Here is an 18,209-nt window from a genome sequence, read left to right on the forward strand (position 1 = left end):
TCACATGTATAATGTATTACCTAGAATAACCACTTAAAATCTACACAAAGAGATATATTAAAAAAACTTTATAGATTAATAAAAATGGATTCTTCAAGTAACCCACAGAGAGACAGAAAAATAAAAATAAAGACATGACAAACTAAGAGAACAAACAGAAAATGAAAATTAAATGACAGGCTTACCTTAACTACATTAAATGTAAATGGCATAAATACATAAGTTAAAATACAGAAATTGGCAAAGTGTATTATAAAACATGACCCAACTATAAAATATATACAAAATATATGTGTGCATGCATGTGTGTTTACACACACACACACACACACACACACACAATGTAAATATTAATCAAAGAAAAGCAGGAATGGATATATTAATATTAGATAAAGTAGACTTCAGAGCAAAAAAAAAATGACCTGAAAGAGTGACATTATATAATGATAAAAGGGCAAAGCCACAAATAGACACAGAAATCCTAGATAACAAAGCTGCAAAATATATGTGAGGCACTGACTGATAGAACTTAAACAGAAGACATACATCCACTATCATACTTGGGTACTGCAACATTCCTCTCACAACAATTTATAGAAAAATTGAAAGAAAATCATCAAGGATGTAGAAGTCAACAATACCATTAGCAAACAGTATCTACTCAGTATTTTTAGGGCACCCAACAACAGCAGAACACATTAAGTGCCCATGAATCATATCCTAAGGTAGAGAGCTATAAAGCAAACCTCAAAAATTTAAACTAACTGAAATTATACAAGTGTGTACTCTGACCACAATGGAATCAAACTAGAAATCAATAAGAGAATAATTACAGAAAATTTTCCAAACATTTGAAAACTAAGCAGCATATTTATAAATAATCTATGGGCCTAAAAGGTAGTTTCAAGAAAAATAAAAAAAAATACATTTAACTGAATGAAAATAAAAACACAAATTATCAAAATTTGTGGGACACAGCTAAAGTAGTGCTAAAAGGGAAATTTATAGAACTAAATTTATATATTAAAATATCTGAAATCAATAATTTAAATAAAGAAAAATGAAAGAAAAAGAAAACAGAAGGAAGAGAATAATATACATAAGGGCAGAAATCAATAATCTTGGAAACAGAAACACAATCTAGAAAATCAATGAAACCAAGAGCTGATTATTCAAAAAGATCAATAAGGTTGACAAACAACTAGCAAGCTGAGAAAGAAGTGTTTGAAAATACAAAAATTACCAATTTTAGAAATGAACTAGGGGATACCACTACAGACCCTGCAGACATACCAAAAGATAATATGGAAATATGAATAACGTTTCCCATATGACTTTGACAACATATACAAAATGGACCACTTTCTTAAAAAACACAAAGTACCCCTACTCATCCAATATGAAACAGAATATGAGATAAATGACTGCAAAAACCTTATAACTATTAAGAAATTTGAATTCAGCTATTAAAGAATTGAGTTCAAAGTCCTTGTAATAAAGTTCAAAGTCCTTATATAAAAGTTAATAACGTTCATTTCATCATATAGATTCGAGCTAATCATACCAAGTATCAGTTTATGTTCTTTAGAAATCAGACATTATATTCCATGTTTTCCTTCTAAAAATTTCATAGTTTTAAATTTACATTTAAATCTATAGTGCATTTTTGGTTAATTTTTGCTTAAGTGTGAGGCTTATAACCTGTTTTGACCAGTGATTCAAGTGTGTATTACTACCAGTTAACAACAACAACAACAACAACAAAAACAAAAAAACCAAAAAAACAAAAAAAAATAAATAAATATCCAATACCAGGTAGGAGTTGGTTTTCAGTTCAATACAACTTGAGATTCAGTTTCATCATTTTTTTTTCAACGTTTATTTATTTTTGGGACAGAGAGAGACAGAGCATGAATGGGCGAGGGGCAGAGAGAGAGGGAGACACAGAGATGGAAACAGGCTCCAGTCTCTGAGCCATCAGCCCAGAGCCTGACGCGGGGCTCGAACTCACAGACCGCGAGATCGTGACCTGGCTGAAGTCGGACGCTTAACCGACTGCGCCACCCAGGCGCCCCTCAGTTTCATCATTTTAACTACACCATGGCCATAACCTGTAAAACAAGAGCCCAGTAAAATATATCATGCTGGCTGCTGTGATTTGGTGAAAAGAGCTCAGGATAGAGATTCCTCCTCTAATTTTGGTATGTTTATATCCAATTATCTGTTTTTACCTTGGGCATCACTTAAATGCCTTGAGTTAGTAATTGGAAAAAGTTGCATGAGATTATTTTATGTCTTGTTTTCCTTTTACTTATAACATTCTTTGCTTCAAATCCAGAATCTCTCATCAGAACTGTATTAAGGAGCAGGTGACCAAGGTATCTTTGGCAAATTGGATTTTCCAAAGATGTTCACACCAATATTAATCCCACCCTACAAATTCTTCTTATAACGTGATACTGGAAGTCCTCTATTGAGAGATGAGGTTTCTGGTGCGTCTCCTCAAATCTGGGTATACCTTTGTAACTGCTTCAACTATGAATATGGCAAAATTGACACTTGCCTGATTTCTGAGGCTAGGTTGCAAAAGGCAGTATAGCTTCACCTGGAACACACGCACTCTCTCTCTCTCTCTCTCACTCTCAGAACTTGTGCCTTTGGAGATCTGATCTACCATGTAAGTGCTTCTGAAGCTGCCATGCTGGAGGTCACATAAGACACCACACAGAGTTACAGAAAGATACACAAGGAACCCCTGCAGTTCCCAGATGTCCAAGTCTTCCCAGCTGGAGTTCCAGACAGAGTGAGGAAGCCTTCATGACACTAGTCTTGGCTTACATTAAACTGAAGCTTCTTGAAAGACACTAAACCAGAACCACAGAGCTGAGTTGTTCTTAAATTTCTGACTCATATATAGCATGAGAGATAATAAATATTGTTGTTTTAAGTCACTAAGTTTTGAGTTGGTTTGTTATATAGCCACTGTTACTAGAACAATGTCCGCATAAAGGACTGCTAAAACATCACTGGAAATGTAGCCAGATCAAAAAAGTTGTATTTACGAGAACACTTTGGAGTACTTGAGTGTATGAATGCATCTAGTAAATCTAGGTCTCACTGAAATCTACCAAATCTTAGCAGTATCAGCATTTGAGGGGTACATATTCATATTTGTAAAACCTAAGGTAGCAGAGTTAAATATTTTCTAATCACATCCAAGATCAACACAGTAGGGTTAGTCCATTTTCATATAGCCTACTCAGTAAGACTGTAAAAAGCAATGACCTTGGGCGAGTTTACCATACAAAAGGAACTCTTTGCCCTACAGAATGCAAGAACCCAGAGCTCTTGTAGCTCACAGACACGTGTTCCCACTACAGGGGTGCATTGTCTTTCTCTGTGCTAAATTCTGAAGATAAATTCTCTCCTTAGAGACTCTAGAACTCCCGTGAAACCCTGGGTACCAGATCCAAGCCATGGTAGGCTTGGATAAACAACAGTCAGGTAAAGAGAGTAATATAATCTGGTAATATAATCTGACACGATAGATTTTCAGGTTGTATTATTGTTCAAAATAATTTACTCCCATCATTGTAAGAAGGTTGTATATCCTTGTCTTTGTTGTGTAACTTGCAGTGCCACCGTATAAGTGACATACATTTTCCTGTCCCATTGATAAACTTGTTCATTTTAATTTGAGTAATGTGTATGCCATCTTGGAGCAAAAGTTTTAAATATGATCACACGGTTCAGCTTAGTCTCTTGCGTCTGCTTTCTGCTTTGAGAATGGCACATTCCAGACAAAGGTACTCCTTTAGCCTGCAAGTCTAATCGAGAAGGCAGATGGAGTAGAGCCATTGCTGGAACGGACACTACTGGCCTAAAGTTTACATGTAATGTGAGCAAGAAATAAGCCTTTGTGTTACATGACACTGAGATGTTGGAGTTTGTTATTATACCAAAGATACCAAGTACACATGCCTGTGAGGACACTAATAGATGTGCGCCTATCTGTGGCCTCTTAAAAGAATTAAAAGAATGTGTGAGTATATGGGTAGGTGTACATATATTCATAGGGACGTTTTTCTAGATAAATTAAATAATTTTACTTTGGATAATTTGTTAGTGATGTTGAGTACCCCCGTAATAGATCTAAGTAATTTGGAAAAGCTATCTTTGGTTGGTTTGTACTTATATGAAAGCCAGTGTAGTGAATCTAACGTACTAGTTTAGATTTGACAATGCCTTTCAAAGACAGTACTATAAACAACTGGAGGAAATATTTTTCTCTGAGTTGATAAGGGACTGTATTATTAAACCTTGATTTCAAGGGACAGAAACTCAAATTACACTAGCTTAAGCAAAATACAGTAACAGTCATAATCATAATCATCATGACTATTTATAAATCAATGAAATGTTTCTGTATGTGCATGGTGTGTGTGTGTATATGTGTGTGTGTGTGTGTGTGTGTGTGTGTGTGTGTGTGCACGCGCTAGAGGAGGCAGATCCATTGGCTTATATAGCTGAATATACAATTTAAGGTATGGTTGGATTCAAGATCCCAAACAATGTCATCAGTGTTTTCTGTCTCTTTCTTCTTCCTTTTCTTTTATCTTTCCCCTCTCCTTTCCTTATATTTATATTGCTCTGATCCATCTCTGTCTGTCTCTAAAGTATACCTCCCTTTGTTTTGACTCTGCTCTTAGAGCAGAGGGAGGGAGTCCCATCAGAAGACACAGACTGAAAATGTGATGAGATGAGGTTGTATAAAGGAAAATTATGGTGCTATTGTCAGAAGAGGGAATAGATGCTAGGCAGGCAAATTTTTTTTCCCAAAAATCTATTATAGAGGTAGTAGAGTATGCTCAAGATAGTGCAGATGTTTGCTAAATTGCTCTTTAGGAAGAACGGAAAGAGTAAATGCAGGTAGGTCACTTGTTTTGCCATGTGGACTATGCCAGTTGGGAGCCAGAGCTGAATTGTTCAGGACCACGAAGGAGAAAAAACAAAGCCACCTTGTCCTAAGCTTAGTAAACGGTTCTCTGCTAAAGGAATGCCGAACAATTATTTAAAAATATCAGTTTGAGAAGAGGCCAGTGCAAACTTAGGAGCTTGGAAAGAGAATTCGGAACGTGCCTCAGCACTCTCTCTAGAACCTTGGGTTCTAAACTCAGCATTACAGGGCCTTGTATGCAAGATCAAAGGAAGAAAAATTAGGGAACTCTGTATCAGAAAATGGTATCAGTAGGTCACAAAACTTTTCCCACTCTAAATCTTTCGGTAGTATTTTGTGTGCATGATTCGGTGCCTTTGTCTTTATTAAAAGAATCAAATTTGTAAAAAGCTTTTTAAATACAGTCTCCCAGGTGTCTGAGGCAGCCTCAAGCCCCTTTTCTTTCTTCTATTGTTCTCTTAATTGTTACTTCACAACAATTAGTTGTGTATTCATATGCAAATATTTGCAAATGAAAAAGGGGCCCAGTCTATGAGATTTTTACAACTAGTTAATTTCTACTTTTGAGTCTACTGATAAGATCTTCAAAACTGATTTTTTTGTACCCTTTTTTTGTACCTACCTTGGGGCATAAAGGGGGAAGGGTAGCATGAAAGCCACCTAGATATCTCAAAAGCTCTGCCATTGTTAAGACTCATCTTCAGCTTGGAAAGTGTTTTTTAATTGTTTTTTTTCCCCCCTTGTCTGCCTTGCTTTCTCTCACAGAGAATGTGTGTTGAAGTTCAAATTATTTGCTACTGACTAGTTCTGCATAACCCAGAATGACATTTAGAGTGTTGTAATCAATATGGGAATGGGCTGGGAAAAGAAAGGGATAATTATCAGAAAAATAAATGGAATTTGATGATTGATTGAAACCATTTTTTCAAGATATCATAAAATATATATATTTTTTAATTTTTAACGTTTATTTATTTTTGAGACAGAGAGAGACAGAACATGAACGGGGGAGGGTCAGAGGGAGAGAGGGGGACACAGAATCTGAAATAGGCTCCAGGCTCTGAGCTGTCAGCACAGAGCCCGATGAGGGGCTCGAACTCACAGACCGCGAGATCATGACCTGAGCTGAAGTCGGACGCCCAACCGACTGAGCCACCCAGGCGCCCCCATAAAATATTTTTTAAATATCATGAGTGGAGGAATATCTGAGTAACAAATTAAAAATATTTTTTAAGACTTTGAAAAAGATCAGATAATTTGTGTGTTGGAGGGGGTTAAAACCTAACCATTATGATTTTCCTTAACGTAACAGATTAAAGATGTCTGCAAAGTCTTTGTGGTTCTACCCTTAAGAGAGGGGGGAGTCTGTTTTCTGTCTCCTTGAATCTGAGCTTGCCTCAAGTGATTTGCCTGACCAATGAATACAATGAAAGTGGTATTCTGGGATTTCTGAAGCTAGGCCAAAAGGTATCTTGCCGTTTTTAAGGGACTGAAAGAACATTCACTCTATGAACTCAGCTGCTCTGCTAAAGAGCAGTCCATGTAGCCAATGGGTAGGCGCTTCTGGATCACAACCAAGTTACCCTACCAAAGACTAGACTAAACTCAGCCAACACCAGCACCAGCTTGCTAGCCATGTGAATGAGCCATCTTGAAAGTGGAATGTTTAGCACCTGTCAAGCAACTCGAGTTAACATCCCATGGAGCAGAGACGGGGAAACTCAGCTAAGCACTTCCCAAATTCCTCATCTGCAAAATCACGTTTTGAACAGATTGTTTTAGGCCACTAAGTTTTGGGATAGTTTGCGACGCATCAACAGGTAACAGGAACACTAGATATAGATTACAAAGAGCGAATAAACAAAACAGCTTGATTTGTGAAAACAGTCATACCACAGGTACAATTACCTTTGAGAGGCTAAACAGGCGATCTATTCACAGAGGGTCTAAAAACAGGAAGCAATTAAATCCAGTTTACAAATGCTAAAAAGAACTTTTAATTGGTCAGGTTTCCTTCCCCACATTTAACCTTGGTGCTTTCGGTCTCTGTTCACCAATGGAAGCCTAGAGGAGAGGGAGGAGCACGCTGGAGAGGATAAATGTGCTGGCCAAGACTCCAATGTCCTCTGTACAACCTACAGATGCCTCAGTGACTAATCTTCATCTGCAGATAATTCAGAAACAGGGCAGATCCCTTGGATTTGAAAATGGGAACTAAAACTCATCCATCTTCTGCTGATGGCTAAACAGGCTATTATTAGCAGGCCAGATGATTTAATAGGCTGGGGATGGAAAGGCACATGTTGATAATTAAACACTCCAGCGTTCCATTCCAAAGCAAGTGTCCTTTAATAACATGACTAAGGTTTGTTTGCTTTTCAAACCCTTCTCCTCCACTTCCAAGACTGGGGAATGTGTTCGGGCACCAGTGATGACTAGAAATGATGTGTCAAACCAATTCTCAGTTGTTTGGGTGATCGGTTACATGTGACATGGAGTTACCTGTACTTAATCAGCTTTGTATATTCATCCATATATAAATTCTAGACAGAAACTGAACCACTCCTTCAGTAAATATGAACTCAGGTCTAATAGATTGTAGGAGCGTGGTACAAGAGCTGTGTTTTAATTCAGGCTCTGTCTAGTAGCTGTTTGACCTTGAACAGGTTAAAGTATCTTTGGTGCCTTTGTCTGATCACCTGAAAGGGAAGACTACTTGGTTCAAAGGTTGCATCAAGCACTAAAGTTTGCTCATTCTATGGATTTCATTGTCAAACCAAATCCTTCTCTCAGTTAAAAGCTGGCTTACATGATGGTTGAGTTAGTAGGCAATAGGTTGAGTTAAAAGAAAACAGATTTTTTTTGTTGCTTTAAGCATATGCATCTATTTTCTCAGCCCTTTTTCTTTACTCTATTACTTGACATTCTTTTTGTTTTTTTAATTTTTTTACCTGATACACTTTTTGAAAATATTCTTTTTATAATAGTAAATAATTATGTTGCTCATAAATATGTGCCAAGCACTGTGCTAAAAGCTTCAAAAAACATAGCCTGATCCACTTCTTTATGACAACTCATTGAGGTAAGATATAATTAGTCTATACTTTATAGATGAGATGTTTGCGTTTCAGTGAAACATAAGAACGATGGAGTCAGAACTCACATCCAGGTCTGTGTGATTCCAGGGCCCATACTCTAATGAATTTGTCCCACAACTGTTACTTTAATGCCTGTAGTCAGCTTAAAGATGAGCAGAGGCTTTTTAAATAAACAAAATTTATTTTTTTTAATTTTTTTTAACGTTTATTTATTTTTGAGACAGAGACAGAGCATGAACGGGGGAAGGGCAGAGAGAGAGGGAGACACAGAATCGGAAGCAGGCTCCAGGCTGGGAGCCATCAGCCCAGAGCCCGACGCGGGGCTCGAACTCGCGGACCACGAGATCGTGACCTGAGCTGAAGTCGGAGGCTTAACCAACTGAGCCACCCAGGCGCCCCTTAAACAAACAAAATTTAAATAAGTACACACACACACACACACACACACACACACACGTCAGCAAGTTCAGTGAGAAGGGCTCTTTCACATGGGGTGATGTTTGCATTGATCTCTTGGATGATTCTTTTCCATCCTCAGCTCAGAATAAGCTTCCAGGAGGACTTGAACTATCGTGCAGGGAAAGAAAATAAAGCACTTTTCCAGAAAAATATACTTCCTCCTTTTTGAAGCCAGGCTGCTTAATGTAATTTTCAGTGCATTGCAGTACTTCCAGGGAAGGGACTCTATTTTTTAAGCTGGAGAACTGCCATCTGGACATAGCTGTCTGTTTTCTGTTTCTGGAATTGTCAACGCAGATTGTGCCTTGATAATAGACTTCCATTGTTCTGAGAAAGTCACCACTATGACCTTTTAGTTAAACAAATGTAGAACAAATCCATATCTATTCTTTTTTATTAAAAAAAATTTTTTTTTTCAACGTTTATTTATTTTTGGGAGAGAGACAGAGCATGAACGGGGGAGGGGCAGAGAGAGAGGGAGACACAGAATCGGAAACAGGCTCCAGGCTCTGAGCCATCAGCCCAGAGCCCGACGCGGGGCTCGAACTCCCGGACCGCGAGATCGTGACCTGGCTGAAGTCGGACGCTTAACCGACTGCGCCACCCAGGCGCCCCAAATCCACGTCTATTCTTCAGAAAGGGTCTAAACTCAGGCTGAGTGAGCCTTTGGTGTTCCTCCATGCACACAGTTATAAGGAGCGGAGAGAACAGGAATATTTGCATAAATAAACAATTCTCTTAGAACAGTTTAGGTGTTTGCAAACATTTAGAACACATCTGATGGGTTGAAGTATCTTGATTGACGCCAGCTATCAGGAAAGTCCAGAAGCAGACAAGGGAAGACTGACTACAGCAGATATTATTGTTCACACTTCAACCAGATCCACTTGGCTCCTTTATGGACTGAACGCTTATGTTCCCCCAAATTTGTATGTTCAAGTCCTAATGCCTGATTTAATGGTGTTTGGAGATATGGTCTTTGGGAACTAATGGGAATAGTTCATGAGGCTTAGTGCCCTTAGAAGAGAAAGAAGAGAGAAGAGATTCTCCCTCTCTCTCTCCCCCTAACCCCCTCTCTCCCCATGTGCCCATGCACTGAGGAAAAATTATGTTTAATTACAGCAAAAAGTTAGTCGTCCGCAACAGAAGAGAGACCACCAGGAATTGAATTAGCTGTCACCTTGATCTTGCACTTCTCAGCATCCAGAACTAAGAGAAAATGAGTTTCTGTTGTTTAAACCACCCACTTATTTTGTTATGGCAGCCTAAGCAAACTAAGGCAGCTCCCCTTCACCATTTCTTCCCACTCCTCCCCTAATTCCCCTAATTTTGCCCTCCACTGACTATCAGGCAGCTCCTTCTTGGAGGACAACACTTGGGAGTTCTCCTGACACTACTTAGATCAAGACACCCCTAAGATGTCATTTACACACCCCAGTTTTCCTCCAGCATCAGGATCAGCATAGCACCCTATTTAGGCTTCTACTTCTTGACAGGTTGCCCAATGCGTACTTCCTTAATAAATTGCTTGCACAGAAACCCTTGTCTCAAGGCCTGCTTCTGTAGAAACTTACCTAAGATGCTTGCTATGAAAAAAATAGTGCTATGTCTGCACTGTTGACTTGGGCACCAAAAGGACTCAAGAGATAGCATGAAGTTCATGAGGAAAGCCATCTAATATCTTTATCTTTGTGCATAGTCCAAAACTGAAGACGTTTACAGAGAGTTAAAGGTTTCTTTTACCTGTGAAACATCCAAACTGAGTTAACTCTTCAACAGATACTTCCTAGGGTGCCTACCCAGGCTGCAATCTGTAGTCCCTTCTTAGAAGTGCTTTCCCCGCCTCTAAGGTTACAGAGGCAAGCTGCCACCCTTCCCGTATTCCACTTTCGGTTTCAATTTTTTTAATGTTTATTTATTTTTGAGAGGGCAGAGGGGCAGAGCGGGTGGGGGGCGGGAGATGCAGAATCAGCACAGACCCCGACATGGGGCTCAAACTCCTCAACTGCGAGATCATGACCTGAGCCGAAGTGGAAAGCTCAGTCAACTGAGCCCCCTTCTTTCAATCTGAATGTGTGCTATATTTTTCAGTTGCAGGACTTTGTGCATGTGATTCATTCTTTCACGTTGGCTGAAATTTTCTTATTGATTTATCCTTCTAACCCCACCTCTAGTTGTCTAGTTATTCCAGAATTGTATGTTTGGGAAAACATGGCCAATTGTATAAAAAATACCTGCACTGTTAAATCCGTGATACTCCTAAAGATTTATTTCTTCCCTCTTTTAGAAAACCTTTAATCCAGCTGCCTTGTTTCCCATGGTTTTGGTACCAACCCTGTATACCTCAGTGGCCACAGCTTCTGTGTTTATTCCTTAATTCTTTCCTCTGCCAACAGTTCCACCTCTCATCTCCGGTTTGTTATTAAAAGAGCTCTTTTGTTAGCCAATTTTCTTCTCTGTCCCCAAACTAGCATCATTAGCATCACCTAATAGCTTATTAGAAATGCAAATTCTCAGGCCTCTCTCCCCATTTCTATTGATTCAGAAACACTGAGGCTGAGCCCAGAAATCTGTTTTAGCAAACACTGCATGCCATTTTGGTGCACGCTAAATTTTGAAAAAAAACTGGCCCAAGTATTACAGGATTTTGAATCTTGATATACAAGAACACGTTCGAAATTAAAAAAAAAAAAAAAACGATATAAGTCATGTTGGTTCAAGGCCTACCCTAATGTCCTCATCTTATCTTCATTCACTCTGTAAAGACTGTATTTCCAAAGGAGGTCACCTCTTTTTTTTTTTTTTTTTGGTGGTACACAATTCGATCCGCAACATGATTGTCTCTTTATTTCCTGGGTTCTGTCCCCTCTTCCACAGATGCAGTAGACTACAGCTGAGTGGTTGAAGGGCAATAAAAACAATGGGAAAGAAATATTAAAAGAATAGTAATTACTATCCCACAAAAAATTTTCGAATAGAAGTGGAAAGACCAGGAACTCAGTTCATTGCAAGTTCCAAGGTTCATTGTTTTGGTCTACTCAGGCTGCCATAACAGAAGGCCGAGGACTGAGTTCTTTCCCCACTGTCCTGAAGGAGAAGCCTACGATCAACCTGCCGCCACGGTCGGGTTCTGATGAGAACTCTTCTTTTGGGTTGCGGACGTCCATCTTCTTGCTGAGCCCGCATGACCTCTTCCTACAGGAACATGAAGTATAAGAGCAAGCGCTCTGGTGTCTCTTCTTACAAGGACACTATCCGCATCATGGGGACCCCACGCTCATGCCCTCATGGGACCCTAATTAACCTCCAAAGGCTCCACCTCCAAATACCATCACATGGGGAGTTAGGGCTTCGATATATGCATTTTGAAGGGACACAGATATTCAGTCCATAACACTTACCCAGAGAGATTCTGATTTATTTCACCCAGAGGAGAGCAGTCCATCTAAATTTTTAGAACTTTCACAGGTAATTGTGATGCACAGCTAGTCGTTCGAACCTTTGTCCTAGCTCTTTATTTCTATGGCAAAGCCCAGTAGTTTTGCAGTGCTAATTATCATCAAATAAGACATGACACTAGTAAAGCTATAACATCTTACTCCACCATTTTCATTGTTTTGTGTCTGTCTTGTCAGTCGACGTCTTCAGTAAGCACCTGAAGAAAGTCACCCCATTTCTACTTGTGACGTTCTTAACAAATACAAGCCGGTTGGTCAAATAAAATCTTGGGTTCTTTACTTCAACCTCTTTGCTTCAACAACTATACAAATAAAAAATCAATACACGCAGATAATTAATTCTCTTCTGTGATAGAGAAATGTAAGCAACATATGTAGCACATTTTCCCGTGTCTAACCTCAGAGTCTAGGGTCTGAGCCCAGTAATAGAGACACTGAAAGGCGAACACAGCCCGTAAGCCTCTACTTAGTAATTAGTTTCTCTGCTCCCGATGTCTCTTTTACACTCTGGCTGGTTAGTAACACAACTCTAATGCAACGGGCCAAAGCTGATTCGAGTGTTGCTGTGAAACGTATTAGGATTGCAAAAAGGATCTGAAGAGATTTCTTTTCTGCGCAGCTAAGTTATAGATGGAAAGTTGGGGAAGGCGTTCTCAAACCCCTGTCCCTCCCCTCCATTTTCAGCCTTTGTTCAAAAAAGGAAAAAAAACACAAAAAGGATTTGGGATGTCAGGATCTCAGAAATGTATTATAAAAATAATGATCTGAAAGTCATAGTCTCCTCTCCCCAAGCCCCTGCACCAAATCAGAGTAAAACCACTGACATGCGCTATGTTCTGGAAAGTAACAGTTTCCTATCTGTCCACCTATTATAGGATTTTTCTATTAAGCCCCAAACACCCTGATTTGTTTGGAGAGATAAATTCCACCCCCAGCATTTCTTTAATAATCCTTTTATACTTTCTTCTTATCTCTCTTCTTGCTGCTTTGTTTGATAGTGCCACTTAAACAGGTCTTTCCACAAGGTTACTCAAATTAAACATTAGCCAGCTCAATAAGCAGCTACAGAAAACTACTGACCGTATCTAGCAAGATAAACATCCACACACCAAACTTTTGAGAATTCTTTATTTCTACCTTGATTGTCTCAAGGGAATGTTCCTTAAAGACCCACCTGACTTGCTCGCTGTTGTGTTTTCAGATACTAAGCTTTCTAACACCAAATGGACCATGTGGCATTGATAATTGGCTAGATTTCTCTTTATTTTGATGATAGGAAATCTGCTATTAATGTGGTCTGTGTTGGGGTTCAAGAGACTGAAGCTCTACATTTAGAGATTCATTTCTTTGGCTTAAGCACTAGCAAATATTAAAGCATCAATTTATCCTTTATCTGTGGTTCTCTAGGTAAGGCAAACACACAAACAAATCCAAAGAACAAACAAACAACAACAAAGAACTTTGTGACTGATACCTAAGTGAGAATTAGTTCAGCACAGAAGGTCTTCTTGTCAAAAACTCAGATAAACTAAGAGCACTGGACACTTCTGTGGTGGAGGACTGAGTGGTTCAAAGGAAGATAAGGTCTAGAAAAGGAACATTACAGGTGAGAAGTATCACAGGTAACCTTTCACGGCTTCGTACATGATCTGGGGCAGGAATCCTCTCTCCTTGCGGAAAAAGAACGCTCTTGGGGAATAGTGGACTGAGGGCAAACTTGAGGTTCAGACATGTTTCTGAGGCCATCTGCTCCCCCCATTACTATGTTTGTAATCAAGGTGGTACTGAACCTCATTAAGCTCAGTCTCATCATCTGTACAAGAGGCATAGTAACGTATATCTATTTGTGTTGTTAGGACGGTAGAATGAAGTAATGTTTATTAAGTATCTGGCCTGTACAGAGATCATTCATATGACCCTGCGTCCAGCACACCAGTCCCCTCGGCCTCACCTACTATTTGGACTCTGCCTTTTCTTTTGCTCCAGCAAGGCAGGGATGAAAGGATGTATCGCTTTGGCAACATGTAACGAAAAACCGTATGAGTCACCTGAGAGCTGGGCTGAACTGTTGACTCTGCTTGTTTTCTCTCTCTCTCTCTCTCTCTCTCTCTCTCTCTCTCTCTCTCTCTGTTCTTTCCACTCCCCTCAAAGCATGTAAACACTTGGATGGGGCTTTGAATATACTAGACTAGAAATTTTTAACAGAAACACTTTGAACAGAGAAAAAAACTATTGGGGATTCCACACCTTAGCTTTCTCTAATGTACATATGTTGATACCCAAAGGACTTCTAGAAAACTTGTCAGAGGTAAGCAGGTACTCTTAGATGTTATTGTATTATAGAGTATAGTGCAATAAGATATTAAAAAGAAAGCCACAGGCCCCAAATGGCATCTCTTAGGCCCAAGTCACCAAACCTGAGATTAATGTCCAAACAAACAGCAGTTTCAACCTCCCCCCACTAAAATGTAGTCTTGAATGGGCAGTGAGGAATTTTCTGATAAGCACCAATGAGATTATCCACCACATGGGCCTCTCCATCTCCCAAAGGAAGATGAAGTCCTCTGCATGATAAGACCACCTCTTTTCCCTATAAAGGGAAATGACCTTGCCTGAAACTACCCTTTCTTTTATTTTGTAAATAATTTCCTTGTCCTGCATAATAAACCTTCCATTTTGTAGAGCTCCTCTAAGTTTCCTTCTCCTTGCTACAAGGGATGCTGCCTTAGTCATGAATTTCTTAATAAACCCTATTAGATCTTCTAATGTACTCAGTGGAATTTTGTTCTTTACCAATATTATTGGTAGAGTGGAAGATATTATGGTAATTTATTACTGTATAGTATTATGTGTTAATACTTATTTAATATTTTATTATTATATAGAAAATATACATATCCATCTATGCTTACTATAGATTCCTCTGGAATACATGGCAAAGTACTACTCTTCACAATGGGTGGCAGAAAATGTGGGGAAAAATGCTAGAGCAGTAGCAACATCCCGTCACAGGTAACCAGTTTTCAATGTGGAATTCAGGGAGAAAAAAAGATGTGTTCCTGGATTGGCATACGGTGTGTGTGTGTGTGTGTGTGTGTGTGTGTGTGTGTGTGTGTGTGTAAAATAAGGCCAAGTGGAAGAAAGAAGAGAGCAAATTCTGAAGGCTTCCAGTTGCTAAGAATCAATCTACGTGCCTCCTGCAACCCTCCAGGGTGACCGCCTAGGTGAGAGCAGAGAATATTTTCTTTTTATCTTTCGATCACTGCCTTTGTAGGTATAAAATAAGAATATCGATTACCGGAAGGCGATAATGGTTTCTCAGTCAAAATGTTATTTGTTGTTGGAATTCATTTCCCCGTCTCTTGATTTTTATGTCACTGTCTCCAGGTCTTCAATCTTCTTCAGATGCGGTCAATGTAGTGGCAGGTCCCAGGAAGACATGATGTTTGGACACTTTTGGAAAAGACCCAGCTTCGCCAGGGGGATATCCTTCCGGGATTCCCAGCTGCCTCCTGCTTTCTCCTCTTGATATAAAAGAATAACCTTGCTTTTTAGTTCCTGACATTATCATGAATTAGTACAGTATGTTTTCCTCCCTCGAAGCTCACTGTGGTGATAACCATCTATAAGAGAGAGAAGCATTCAAATACACAAAAGCAAAAGTAACTTTAAAAATGTGAACAACCTTGGGGAGATGGAAAGCAGTTTTAACTGATGGAAGGAGCAAATGGCAGACCAGGGTGGGGGAAACCCCAGCGTCTTCCTTATGCAGGGAATACAAATATCGATTAAAAGTAGAAATTCAACATAAAGGATAAATGGCAAAACATATCCAGCCAAAAGGGACTGCTGATTTAGAATATAGTTTTGTGATGTTACCAGAAGACAACAGAGAGGAATAGAGAGATGAAAAAAAAAAAAAAAAAGAGAGAGAGTTGGAAGATATGGAACATAGAATTAGCAGTTTTAACTTTTTTATATGATTCTTTAAAAATGAGGAAGGTCATAAATGGAGGAAAATACATATTTTAGGAAGCAAGGGCTGCTAACAATTTACAAGAGTTAGAGAATAATTAAAGACCTCAACTGGAAAGAGATTACAGAATGCCAAAAAATTAGATAAGAGAAACCCACATGTAGACAATTCATGGTGAATGCTAACAATGTTTTTAAAAATGGTAAAAATAATATGCTAAAACTTCCTACACACAAAAAAAGTGAATCATTGAACATTTATCTTCTCAACAGCAGTATAAGGAAAAAATAATGGGGTAATGTTTTCAAAGTGTTGAAAAAAACCTCATCAAAGTTAATTTCTTAATAAACTAAGAGATTATTTTAATATACATAAACACATAAAGCTATTTTATGCCCCCATAAGGTTTACCCCACATATCTCTCTTTGAGAATATTTTTGGAGGAAATACTCAGATAAGGAGATAAATCTTAGAGGAGATTTCATACATATACATACATGACATTAAGGATGAGTAAATAGTTCAGTCAAGTTTATTGCCTAAAGAAACAAGGAGCCTGTAGGGGAGAAGATATAGTTATTAATAAATGTAAAATGATGTATTAGTGGATATTTATAAGCTAGTCACAGTTAAAATAGAAAAGACTAACAATAGAATATATATAAAGAAGAAATCATAAAAAAATTGAAACATACCATGCTTACCACTGAATGACAATGTAAATGCATTTCTAAGAGGGCAAGTAATATGTATCCAAAGTTAAACTTTGAAAAAACAAAAGAAGAAAGCCAATGAAGCAAGAGGATAGTCTGTTATAATCTTAGCTGGGTCTAGACAATAGCATGGGCATGTAGCTTCCATGCAGAAAAGGGATTTATTCTGCATTATTCACTACTATCTCAGAGTGCCTATAACGACGCCTAGAATATTATAGGTACTCAATAAATACTTAATAAATTAAAAAATAAGTAACGCAGAGAAAATATTACCAAAATACTCCAAAAAATAAAAATACAAAAATTGTGTGTGTGTGTGTGTGTGTGTGTGTGTGTGTTTAAGGATCTGCATGATAAAGATGTCTCTGGCAAGAATGACCTAGGAAAAATATACAAACCAACAAAATACAGAATTAAAAAGATGTAATAAGTAAATATATATACACAAGAACGTTAAAAATAATAAAAATTTATTATAACAGCTATACACAAATACATTTGAAAACCCAGAGAAAAGAGAGAAATTTGTACCAAAGTGTAAAAAGCCAGAATAGAAACAAGAATAAAAACCTGAATAGACCAATAACCATTAGAGAAATTGAAATGGTAATTTTAGGCTTTTCTCCAAAGATGCCTCAGGTCCAAATAGCTTCATACCTGAGTTCTCCCATAGTTTTGAGGGATAGATGCTTCCTATCTTATAAAAGACTTCTCAGAAAACTGAAAAGGAGAGAGAAAGATACCCATGTTTTTATGAAGCTAGTATAATATTGATTTCTAAATCGGATAAGTAGAATACAAAATAAGGCATTTATAGATCCATTTTATCTTTCACCGCATAAAGAACTAATCATACAACTGTTTTAATAGGTATCAAAAATTCATTTACTAAATTCAATGTCTATTTTTGACATGGACCCAGAAAATCACTGCTAGAACGAAACTTCCCCAACTTAATAAAAGCCATATAATTAAAGCCTACAACTTCTTATTTAATGGAAAAACTTGAGCCACATTCCTTCAGGTTTATGAATAAGATAAAGATGTCTTTTATAACCACTCTTGTTTAACATGGTACCGGATTTCCTAATTCATGAGAAAAAAAAAGAAGAAATAAGAAATGTAAAGATTAGAACAGTACAAATACAAGTTAGGATTTAGGTAGGATAGTGATCTGTATAGAAAATTAAACATACTCCTAACGTAAAATCCTAGACTTACCTGAGTAGTCTGCTAGTTTCTTGGCACATGATCAGTTTATAAAAATCCATTGTCTTCCCTTTTAACTAACAATATTTATCTGGAAAATATATAGCATTCAAGTAACAATAAGGACCATATATAAAGTATTCAGGAAATCATCTGACAAAATGCAAAATATGTTTATAAAGAAAGCCTTAAATTCTGCTAATGGACCTGAAAGAAAATCTAAAACTAATAGAAAGATTGCAGTATGCTCCAAATAATGGACTTTAATTTATAAAGAGGCAAATAGTTTCCAAATTTCATCAATTGATCTGATATAATACTAAAAAAAAAGAGAC

General features: G+C 38.0%; 1 long non-coding RNA gene across 1 annotated transcript; it reads left to right on the top strand.

The window, feature by feature from the left end:
* Nucleotides 1–3,438: 3,438 nt before the first annotated feature.
* LOC123384709 lies at nt 3,439–15,526 on the top strand. Its single transcript, XR_006596165.1, has 2 exons — nt 3,439–3,504; nt 15,360–15,526. It is a non-coding gene; the product is annotated as an uncharacterized LOC123384709 (long non-coding RNA).
* The last annotated feature ends 2,683 nt before the right edge of the window (nt 15,527–18,209 follow it).

This window comes from Felis catus, chromosome B1, assembly GCF_018350175.1.
Source record: "Felis catus isolate Fca126 chromosome B1, F.catus_Fca126_mat1.0, whole genome shotgun sequence".
Classification (NCBI taxonomy): Eukaryota; Metazoa; Chordata; class Mammalia; order Carnivora; family Felidae; genus Felis; species Felis catus.